The 12,423-nt window shown below is 45.3% G+C and overlaps 1 pseudogene; it reads left to right on the top strand.

Moving 5' to 3' along the window:
• Positions 1-12,423, top strand: part of LOC138448101 (E3 ubiquitin-protein ligase TRIM39-like) — a 153,263-nt pseudogene that overhangs the window by 127,264 nt on the left and 13,576 nt on the right.

The raw sequence follows: 12,423 nt of genomic DNA, 5'->3' as shown, positions 1-12,423 counted from the left end.
GACATGCACGAACAGAAAATCCCCCGTATGTCACATACCCTCACCATCTACAAGAACACATGCAGTTCCGTGTCGCTGTTAAGTCCCAGGGTAGTACAACGTAACCTACAGATGGTGCGTGCTTCTAATTGCCGCAATAATGCTGAGCGGTCCCCACCTCTAGGATGAGGTCTTGCCTGCATAAGTCCTATGAACCTAATATCACTCACATTTTCCATTTGATGCTGTTCCTGCCAATGTATGGCTAAAGGTAATTTGGAATCAAACTTCCTCAAGCTTGCGAGGTGTTCCCTGATGCGTATCCGTAATTCCCTAATGGTCGAACCCACATATACTTTGCCACAAATACACAAAATGGCGTAGACCACATATTTCGTCTTACAATTCAAGAAGTCGCGTATTTGAACTGATAGGCCATTATGACAGACAAAATTATCAGCCTGTATGGCAAATTGACAAAAATTACATGAGGCACATTTAAAGAAACCCTTGGGTTTGGGTGGTAACCATGATCTGGAATTGACCGAGTGGGTTGTGGGAGCTAAAATAGAAGGACATAGATACCCCTTCAGTGTGCGATTCCGTAAGAAAATGAATCTCGGATGATCAGCTATATAGGGTGTTTTGTTGGGGTCCAGTTGTAACAGGTGCCAATGCTTATTCAATAATTTGTATAACATCTCTGAATTGTGAACATATTTGGTAATGATGCGTACATCAGAGAACCCAGTGGGTTTTTGCCTCCCCTGGTCCATCAACATCTCATCTCGTGATATAACACTCACCCGATTTATGCCATTTTGAATACAACGATTTGAATAACCTCTTTGTTTAAACCGTGTTTGAATTTGGGACACCTCGTCAGTAAATTCCTCCAAATTACTACAATTACGTCGTGCACGATAAAATTCTCCAAAAGGTATGTTCTCTATCACTGTGCGTTTGTGGCAACTAGTAGCCTGCAGAATCGAATTCACGGCTGTTGGTTTTCTGAAAGTGTGAGTCTGTATTTGACCATTTATAATCGTGATGACGAGATCCATATCCTTTTTAGTTTCGATAGCTTATACACTGTCTTGATAATGGGCTTTTGTCATCAGGTGGAGCCATTATGCTAAAACTGATATAACTGAATTCTGGCTAGTCTACTTTATTACCATGGATAGTTTTGGGGAGAACATTTAAAAATTTAAGTGGGGAAAGAAATGCCGTTTTCGAAGTGTCCAAGAAATCAGACTTGTGTGTGATTTTCTGTGATTGGGGGGCAAAAAAGGACGATTATTAGTTTGCTTGCAAGACAGCATCCTAACTGTTAACCCGTTCCCTCCTGACTCTCACCCAGCCTACCCTTCGGACCTGCTGCTCTTATTGGGGCTTGCAAACCTGATCATAGACCCGTCAAAGGTTTTTCTGTAGGCCTTCCGGCATGCTATTCATGCCTCACGCCTTAATAAAAGAAGTATCCATGGGGTTTAATAGTCCTGTATCTCTGTTGATCACAGAAAGTGATGTGGAATAGCAGTACTTCCAGTTCATCTTGGCGGCTACGTGGCACGTCCGCTCTTAGGGAGCAAAGCATGTGCATCTGCCCAGGTTACAACTCCATATTGTGTCCCAACAGCACCTTGTCGGATCTAGCCTGAACCGTTACAAACCACTGGCCTTAGTCCAACGACCTTGCTCCAGTGACCCCAGACGGTGTAAATGCTCATAGTCAGCAGTTATGTTGGTGCACATGTGCACTCCGGCTCATCTAGGATAGGAAGTGTCCACTACCACGAGACAAGGGGCTTGACCTAAACAAAGTCCACTAAAAGAGAAGAAAAATAATAAAATAATCCATTGGGAAGATGTCCTTGAAAAGACCCCACCCCTTGAACTGTCCTGTTATTCTCTTCTTTATTATGAATGTATTATTGTAACCCGGGGACTGTGCACTACTACAGTCCCACCACCCCCCCCCTTTTGTGCCTCTAGTGCAACAACACAGTTCAGCTACATATTTAAGACCTAGGCAAAATACACTTTCTTTCGAATCATTATAATTCTGTTACAAAAGGATAGGTTTTTTAGGAGCTGTGCCAAATTGCCTTTTCTGTCCCCTTGATATAAAATCAAATTAATTTAATTTGGTTTTTATTGAAATGCGGTGATAAACTCTTGCTGAAGCTCTTAGTACTGTGCATGCATGTCACGAAATACAAATCCTGGGAATAAGTCTTCCTTAGCATTCTAGGCAGAGGTTCTGGATGGCATGGTGTTCACCACAACTGTTGCCTGCTTACCACATCACACGATGATACCTGCAAGAGGGACAAAGAACACTGTTGCACAGACAGCTGTAGCGAGATAAAGCTGTTCCGTGACTTCGTTATTAACAGTGCATAACACATCAGTGGGAGCACACAGTGTGTCGTAACGGCAGGCAACTTGAAATGCCTTTTTACGCTCATTAAATACGACTTCTAACACCTGAACACTCTTTTTGATATTCGTTATCGTCTTCATTACTGGAATTAAAGCTAGCAAATTCTCAATCTTTCTAGTCCCCAGCACAGGCAGTACCCTTAGCATTGCTACCTGCAACCTAACTTCCTTTCTTTCTTCTGCTGGCCAACATACATTACATTGTGGTGTCCCTGTCCACAGGATTTAATGTATGCCATCATCTGGGGTAGACACTAGATCTATGCACATGTCCTCTCCTTAAAACAACAACGTCCAAATCAGGCTGCATTTCCACGTGGTTTCCGCTTGCAGGGGTGAGCGATTTGTTTGTTTAATGTTTCTGGCCCTCATTACAACCCCGGCGTTAACCAATGGCGCTATTAGCGCCATGGTTAACACCGGTAACTTAACGATTCCGCCATGATGAAATGGGGAATTACCACCCCATTCCAAGGTTGGCGGGGCGGTAATTCCCCATTTACCATTGGCCTTTCCCCATTCCCATTTTTGCCCCATAGGGCTCAATGGGAAAGGGGAAGGCGGTAATTACAGTACCACAAATTGCGGTTCCGTAATTACCTTCAAGGTCCCTTTGCGGGTCCCTACCTTAACGGCTGGTCCAAACCAGCCGTTAAGGTCGGGAGCCGCAAAGGGACCTCCTAGTAAGGCGTTAAGGGGCTAACTGCACCGCGACCTTTTACGGCGCCGTTAACCCCTTAACGCCTGGGTCGTAAAGTCTTTTAGAAAAGACTACTATTTTGAAAACACCTCACTTGTACGTTCCTTTTAACGCACTGTTATTGCATCTCTTGGAGAGAGTAGCCTGCCCTCAGCCAGTGTTACCAACATACAGGCAGAGGAGGTATCTTGTAGGTATTTAACGTTAATGACTGAAACCTCCCTGAGTTGAGGTTAAAATGTGTGCTTAGCTCGAAGTTGCTGTCCCTTGCTTCTTGTCAATATCAGATTTTGTCACACGGTGCCTGTCGGCATTGGTCCCATCTCGAATCATGATCTGTGATCTTTGTGTATTCGGTGGCAGTGTATGCGCCCTTCTCTACTGTAACACACATTTGCTGTTTCAGATGTAATAATGTTAGGTTTTGTGAACCTGAGAAGAATTTCAAAGCAATGGAAAGACGTTTTGAAGAGTCGAAGATTGAGAAACCTCGAGAAGTGATAAAGAAATACAAAGGTAAATGTGACTGTTTCATAATCATCCAAAGTCATTGAGCACAAGTATTATATTTCTAAAATAAATGCCCTGAAGTGCCCTAATTACCCAGAATGCTGAGTGTTTTGGAACCTCTTATTTTACCATGGGCATGGAAGCAACTGCTCAGTTTGTGGAAAATTATAAATCTTTTGATGCAAATATTAATCCTGTGATCTAGTGCAAAATCTGAAATTAAGATAGATCTTTGCCCATCAGTGAAAAGGCAATTACCATGCTCCATTTGTGCTATAAAAGGTTATTGCTGCCTGGTTCCTCACTGACAGCCAGGACACTGGATTCCGGCACATTAATTCCACCATCATATCAGACTGCCAGGGTGGCCGCGTACTGACCTTCAAGTTCGGCTCCCAGCAGCATTAGAAAACTTACCTTCACCCGCAACGTCATTGGTATCAAAAGTGATGGTACGTTATTTCCTGTGATATCATTGGATATGCTAATAATTACTTTCACAAAGCCCCCTGCCTGACTGTGGGGGACAATTTGTGGGACAACCAAGGGGGCCATGAGGACAAGCTAGGTGATGAACCAAGGAGAACCAAGGAGGAGTATTGTGATGGTTCCCTGGTAATCCCCTCTCTGTCCCTGCTGCAGGGGTCAGTCACATGTTCTTTAAGGAGACCCAGTATTCACATGATAGAACACGGCATCCTCAGTAGAGATACTGCAGAACCTAGTCAGAGACTCTTCGCAGGTGAAGCCTTGCTTGGTCGACCGTTACAGAAACAGAAATAAATGGCTGCTCACTGCTGCGAGAGCAAAAGCAGCACTGCAGCTGGAGATGGGCGTGTGTGTGCGTGTGCAGGCAGGCCATATTCTCCCATCCAAGATGGCGGACCAGACTTTTATAGCCGTGGTCCATGCTAATTTGGGAAATCACATGCATACTTTCTGCACACCAAAACCAAGAGGAGAGAAATAAACCAGAAACACTAGCACAGCAGCAGTGCGCTGGCCTTGGCCGCACTGAGCAGCACAGGTTCAGTACCAAGTCCCGGCACTGCGCTTATAGGCTGTAGTCCGGCATGAAGCACAATATAAGAAATAAATATAATATTTATTGTAAGCAATCGGAAGGGCCTAATAGACAAGGTACAATCGGAAGCTGCCAGTAACAATCACCCATAGCTGCAGGTCCTCCCTCGGAGCACAGTCCAAGGGCCAGCCTAGTGTATGGAGGTGTGAGTGTTTGCTGGTGCAGTTATTTGGAGTGAGTTGTCGAGCAGAGCTTGAGGTCGAGATTGGTAGCAAGAAGTGGAGGGAGGCATTTGGAAGCGGGTGTGTAATCAGGAGAGCAGAGATTTTTGGCAGCGACAGCAGGAATGGATTCGCCCCTGTAGATGGAAATCAGCAATGCATGCATGCATTTCAGATGAGATTTTACAAGATGGTGGGCCTAGCTTTTAGATCCTAAGTATGCACAGCTTTGGGAACTCACATGCATGTAGGCAACACACATGACATGAAGGGCCCAATTGACCAGGGCCAATCACAAGCTACTAGTAATGATCACCCTGCAGCTGCAGGTCCTTCCCAAGAGCCCGGCCCCCGGGGAGACAACACTTCAGCATAGCAGGCCAAGCCTAGTTAGGCTGTGGATATTTGGAGGTGGGAGCAGCAGCAGTAGGTGGAAAGTGGAGGCTGAATGTGGCGAGAAGAGAATTTGGGCTAGGCTGAAAGTGGAGGAAGAGATTGGATGTACAAGGTCGCAGGAAGAGATTGGAGGCAAGAGATCAAGAGAGGAGAGTGAAGACAGGAAGCAGGAGGCAGAGAGAGGAGACTGGAAGCAGGAGGCGGAGGGAAGAGACGGGAATCAGAAGGCAGGTATAAACAGGAGATAGGACATTGGCGGAAGTAGGGGAAGAAGCAGCTTCAGGAGAAGTAAAGATACCATGAGAAGTAGGAGAAATGAAGAATGTGAGCATCATAAGGAGGGGGAGGTGAATCAGGAAGAGGTGAGAGGATGATGTAAGAGGAGAGGAACCCTACTGACCTAGCTAGTGAGCCCAGGACGGTTTGCGAATAAGGCATGTTTGGCCCAGGAAGGGCATAGGAGCGAGGCCCTAATCAGAGTAAGAGCAGGAGATGTATAGGTTTAGAAAGTCTTTTGAGAGTGTTGCAGCTAGGACCGTTTGACCTTGATGTAGCACCAGCCCAGAGAGACTTCTAGCAACATACGAGTGTGACATACGACATAGAAGAGGATCAAGAGAACCAGGAGCTACTGGTTGAAGAGACGTATTTGCAAAATAACGAAGCAGTCCAGCAAAGCGCCCCATTCAGGATACGTGTCCCTTTTTTAAATGAGTTCAGATCTTGTTTCAAGACAAAGGATGCACCTACTTCCCTCTTAGCCATGCAAGAGTCGTGTCCCGTAGGGCCTCCCAAGGGTCCCGGCCAGCATGGCGTGGACACTGGTGGGGATCATAGATATTTATTTATTGGTCGACATGGCCATCTCTCTAACATGATTTAAGAGCGTATATCATGACATGGTCTGACACAGGTGGTAAAGCCTCATTCCTCAAATCATCTGATTTTAGAATGTCAGATTCCGGACTAGACCGTGATCAACCGGAGCATCATCTGAGAACTTGTGAAAACTGAAACATTCTTGGAGTCAGCTGAGGTCATAGCACCAGTACTCGTCGCAGCATTCGTAACAGGGAGCTGAGACACACCCCAAGATGTTTGGGTACCCCAGGTATGAAACCCTAAAGGTGGATTAAATGAAAAGTGCTCTTAAGTGAGGCTAAATGAAGCACCTTGTTTAGTTTTCATTTCCCAGATACAACACCATCAATATTGCGTAAGCGGGGAAAAGGGGAGGATTCACGGTATCGAGTGGAAACAGGAGGCCTCAGAAACTGAAGAAAAGCAAGCTGGCTTAGGATTTGAAGGATCGTTGGATGGTGAATGGATAAAGGAGCTAGAAATGATACAATATGCTCCTAAATCGAGACACTTCCCTAAATAAGTCTAGTTCCAAGTAAACTGGGTAACTCAGACACATTGTTGGACTGTCAACAAAGTGTCCGGGTAACCCAGTTTACCTGGAACTGGCCTTAGGGAAATCCAAAGCGATGTCACTCACCCTCAGGCTGGTACTTTATTGGCTTATATTATGGCTAGCTCCCAAACTCAAAACGTACTGTGAGGCTTTAACATACATGCTCGAAACTGAGGGTGGTAGGTCCTTGCCCTGGTTCACACACGTCAAAAGATCCCTGTTGGATATGAACTTGGGAAACCTATGGGATATTCCCTGGGGCATCACCTTAAGTAATGTGGAAAAAGTGAAAATCGGCCTCACAGGGGAAGATTAAGGTTGGATTGGTGAATGCATGCAGTGGGCTGGCTATGGGAGTTACATATTTGGCCAGTAAGCGGGCCGTGGGGTTTGAAAAAACCTGGATCTGGTCAACCCCCCTCTTGCACGCACTTTGTATTTGAAATTTAGGTTTTCTCAATTGAACCTGGCATATTGTACCAAAAAGTGGGAACCCACTGGGAATGACTTATGCTTGTTGTGTGGTCTCGGCAAGGAATCTATTGGCCACTTTTTGTTTTTTTGTCAATGCTTTTGCATGGCCAGGTGAAAGTTCCTAAAGACGATATGGAAGGCTTCCAGATTTCCTTTTTACTGATTTTTAAACATAAATACAGATGGAAATCAATCTGCTTTCTGACTGTATTTATTTATGAAAATGGAAAAAAAACAGGTCTTTCTGACTGGTTCTTTGTGATGTCACTCATACATTGCAGGCCAGTCGCATCGCAGCTTGGCAGCATGTTGGCAAAAGTTGTGTACAAATAGCATTTAAGTTCTTTAAATTGCTGACCGCATATATCTTACACCAGCAGCAGTCAAAGAAGCAACCGTTTGTTGTAATGGAAAAAAGTGAGCTAGCATTTCTTTCCTATATGGCATTGGTGCTTTACCAAATGCATTTTTTTATTGGAATCAATGCAGAAAAATACTGGTTGCGAATTATCTCTTTATAAGACACAAAATAAATTTGGATAAATATAGAAGAAAAAGGCCAAAAAATAAATCTGGATAAATACAGGCGGAAATAGCGGAAAAATAAAATACCATAAAGCCGTAAGCCTTAACAATATCTAATGCACATGGCATACGCCCAACAGATGACGCTTTACTGCTCATTAGGCTCTGCAATGACGTAAAAGTAGTGTTTATTTGTAGCAAACTTTATCCATCTAGCTTGGTGCACAAGAGCAAGAATAAGGAAAGCTAGAGAGTTTGGGAACTAATATGTCGCCATGTTAACATTGTGATTACTACTTATATAATTTCATATGCACTTTATTGCCCTGGCACCGTGATAATGCTGCAAAAATTTGGATTAATGCACTTTCTACACTTTTTGCGCATTCTGTCAGGTTGGGGCATAATGTGGGGCACTTTTTGCCTTCCACATCTTGACGAGGCTGCTAATCTATCAACTAATGCACTTTCTGCAATTTTGCATACATTTCATTATCGGCTACACCTCCTCAGGGGCACTCTAGCTTTTCTCACTTTCCCCCAGCGGCTCACTGTCTCCAGAGCCCTAGTTTTTTCTAGGCTGGACTACTGCAACAGCCACTTCCTCAACCTCCCTGCTACTGCTCTGCACCCTCTGCAACTCATCCAGAACAGTACCGCAAGACTTATCCTTGGCCTCAAGAACATGGACCGCATCTCTCTGGCACTGAAATCCCTACACTGGTTCCCTGTGGCTGCAAGGATCAAGTTTAAGACCCTCTGAATTTTCCGCACGGCTTTCTGGGGCCTGGGACCTACCTACCTGCAACAATGCCTACCTAAATGCTGTCCGTCCCGAGCCCTCTGCTCGGGAGGGACAGCCTCTGCGAGTGAGCCAGTTCTCCAAGCAGAGATTTGGAGATAGATCTTTATCCTCAGCAGGGTCCTCCCTCTGAAACAGCCCCCCTCCCACCCTCCATCTTGAGCCTGATCTCCTTAAGTTCCAGAAACTTCTCAGGACTTTCCTCTTCTCCTCTTCCTTCTCTCTCCCTCTAACCTGCTAACCTATCCCCCTGCTCTTTCCCTCTCTTCCTCCTTCTTCCATACAGCCTTCTGACTGGCCGCCTGGTGTACCTCAGAGTCTCACAGGTCACTGGAACCCCGTCCAGTCCTCTAGCACTCGCCTCCGGCCCTGCACTCGCCTCACCATCACTGCCCGTCCGCAATGACCCAAGAGAGTGGCTCTCTCTGCACTTACCCCAGTCTCCACTGACTGGGCGCACTTGGACCCCAACCCCCAGTACTTGTCCCTTCCCCTGTAACCGCCTGTGCACTTGCGTGATCCAAATGCACCTTGCCTGAAGATCGACTGTCTGTTGCCCCCAGTCTTCACTCCTTAATTGCACTTGGATAAACTGCAGAATCGTCGTCAGACCGATCTGCTGCTGTCTCAACTGTTAATTGTATTATATGCACATAAGCTGCCTGTGCAGACTATTAACGTGCTCGGAACGATCGTTGTTTCCCCCCCACCCCATGGTCCCACCCTCCTTGAGTGCCTTGAAACACTTGCCTTGTGTATAGGCGCTTTTTAATAAACATTACCATTAGGACTGGGCACAATGTCAGAAGGTGGTATCATTTGTTCTGTTTTTTTCACCCCCAAACCCATTGTAGATTGCCCCGGCCCTTTGAAACATCCCGGGCACCTGACTTATGCAATGAGGTTATGTATAGGTGAATATGAGTATTGCCCTAGATGTTTTTTAGAATGTGTTTTGTTTTTCTCCTCATCGCTTTTTGTAGAACACGTTGGCACATCGATATGAAAATATGCCATTGTCTTTTATTTTGTATTGTATATTGTGAAGTATAGTTTTAATTGATTTTAAAATGCTGTTTTGCATTTTTAGCCACCCCCTGCAAATCTGATGGCATCGTAAGACGTTTAACATGATGTATTAATTACTGCACTATGTCTGTACCACTTCCCGATTTGACTCGATTGTGATGTTGGGTTTCTGGCTAATGATCAAACTGTTGACTATGAAATCAGCCTAGTTGGTTTTTCCAAATGGAAAAACCAGAAAAGGAGGTAGAGGGTAAAGTGGTTGTTAAAAGATTGTATTTGAGTTGTATTTTAGACTGCACTCTAACCCATAGGCCCGGTGGCATTTTACAATATTAAATAATCATGAACATCAATACAAAAAACTACACAACCGGAAGGGCAGTGCCATTAAACCATGCAAGCCTGTTTAAGCAGATGTGTCTTAATCAAAAGGGTATTTAAGAGCCTTTCTGAATTCTCCTTTCCTCGCTCTTTCTGTGACTCTTGACCAGCAGAGCTTCCCATCCCTTTCTTGCTTCTTGATAAGATACAACAGGAAGTCCTGTCTCTCCACAGGTGTATCCTTGGCAGTATTTTCAGGTTTAAGGAAGTGAAGGCATTTGTGTGATTTTAAGTGGGGAACTGAAGATCGATTAAGACATCAGAATGGATGTACCTTTTATCGGGATGCATTCATTCTGACATTTTAATTGATCAAATGTATGAACAACACCCTAATGTGACAAATGACTTGCGTACAGAAACCGCTTGTTTAACTTTCTCACTTACGTACATTCACACAAACATTGACATACACTACGCACATTTACACAAACATACAGACACGGATACACTAAGCACTTTCACACAAACATGCAGATCTGGACTAGGAACATTCACACTATCATACACTAGGAACATTCACATACGGACGAGGAACTGTGAGAAACCTGAAGGCGTCTCACCCGCTAGTGACCAGGGATCTGTTGTCCAGGTGGCCAGGACATGGCCATCGCTTTTGGATCCAGTTCCTGGGGGTGGACCAGTGCGGGAGGATCGCCTGGGTGAGGGGCCTTCTGGGAGTGGGACACCGGATGGCAAGACGCGATATCCCCTTCCCTGTAACACCTTTGCCCCATCCTCCCAGGTAGGATACTTAGGAACTCAACCCACCGCATTTCACAACACAAACACTTTCTCACGGACATCCCGCTATGAGAGAAAATGGACTTACACTGAGCCGTATACCTGGAATGTCGCAATACAATCGTCAGGAAGGGTCAGACAATTACTGACCATCACACACTCCTGACTTCCATTACACTTCCCCACACAGATAAAAGGTGGAGCACAAGAGCACGCTCTGAGCGAGCAAAGCACACGAGGAAACAGCAGTTCCAAGATGGCAGTTTAATACGAGGAGAAAGATGGCGAAACAGAAGGGGATCGCAAGTAGGGAAATGCCCTTGACCTTTTCAATGAGGAAACGTTACTTTCACAAACCCTCGAGAATAGAATGCGTTAGACCAGGAAACCAGGCTGAAGAATCCTGTATTGTGTGTCAGAAGTACCCGGGGCCCTCCCGCGTCTTTGATGATCAAGGCTGGGAGAATCGCCTGCCGCCGTGGTACTGTCCTTGGCTCCTACAAAAAAGCAGTCCAATGAATTCAACACATCCCGTGAGTTGGGGAGACTGATACCAGACCGGTCTGTGCTGAAGCCAAGGTTGCAAGCAGCAACATTGTATGATAAGTGCTGAAGCAAATAGTGTGTTAAAACGCACATGATAACCAATGCGAGTGAAGTTGAACAACAGATGAGTGATTGAACTTTGAAACCAATATACCCTATCTTTGACAGAGTTGTCGGCACCGCATGCATGCTCATTCGAAGGTCTCTGTAAGGTATCCAACTAAGAGTGGAGAAAGAAGAAAGAGTGGCAAAGAACTGTGCATCGAAGTGGTCCTGCGACGGGTCAAGCAGAATTCTCTGCACAATCGCAAGTCTTCGATGTTGGCACTACCAAAGGAATTGATGACAAAGTGAATTAAGTTGGTCCGAGCCCAAACGAGGGATATCAAGTGAAAGCTTTTCGGATAAAATACATATTGTGTAAAAGAGAATAAATTGGTCCAAGCCCGGCGAGGGAGACTAATTGAACATTGTTAAACCGGATCTGAGCCCGGCTGAGGGGGATCGAAGGTGAATAGTGAATCACATGAGAAATTGAGTAGGTGTGAAATTCTGAGAGGAAAATTACTTCTTGTTTGTCGCATCAGGCCCTCTGAAAGAAGACACTTTGAAAGGAAAGAGACTTGGGCATAGAAGGCCCTGCTGCTAATGTTTGAACTGCACCCTCGTGCCAGAGACTGGGCTGAGCTCGAGTGTACCACCTTATCCCGTGCTGAAAACATGGGGAAGTGAGACCAACGGCCTAAACATCCCGACGTATGATTTCTTGAACACTTTTCTTTTGCATTAACCTTGTTTCCCACACTATTTGTATTTAGAGATGATGATTGGCAATAGGTTTATTAGTATAGGCCCTTTTATTTTGACAAGACACAACTAGAACTGCGTTATTATTTGATACGATATGGCATTTATAACGCGCCTATACACAAGTGTTTCAAGGCGCGACGAGGCAAGGGAGGGGGAACAAAGGGAGGACAGACAACGATCCTACTAGGCCAGGTGTCATTCAGATCGCGCAAGTGCATGGGAAAGGGGAAGAGGGAAGTGCGGGGGGTAGGGGGACAGTGCAGTACATGGGAATATAATAACAATAAGTAAAGTAACGGCCAGCAGTTGGCAAGTGCAAAGGTGAGTGCAGAAATCGGGTGTCAAGTGCTGGTGGTGGGACTGAAGGGATAAAGAACAGTCCCAAGTGCGGGGGATGCCAGGCAGGCAGTGCAGGAG

Source organism: Ambystoma mexicanum, chromosome 3q, assembly GCF_040938575.1.
Source record: "Ambystoma mexicanum isolate Mex_15411 chromosome 3q, UKY_AmexF1_1, whole genome shotgun sequence".
NCBI classification, from domain to species: Eukaryota; Metazoa; Chordata; class Amphibia; order Caudata; family Ambystomatidae; genus Ambystoma; species Ambystoma mexicanum.
The sequence above is the reverse complement of the archived record's forward strand: the minus strand, read 5'-3'. Positions and strand labels throughout refer to the sequence as shown.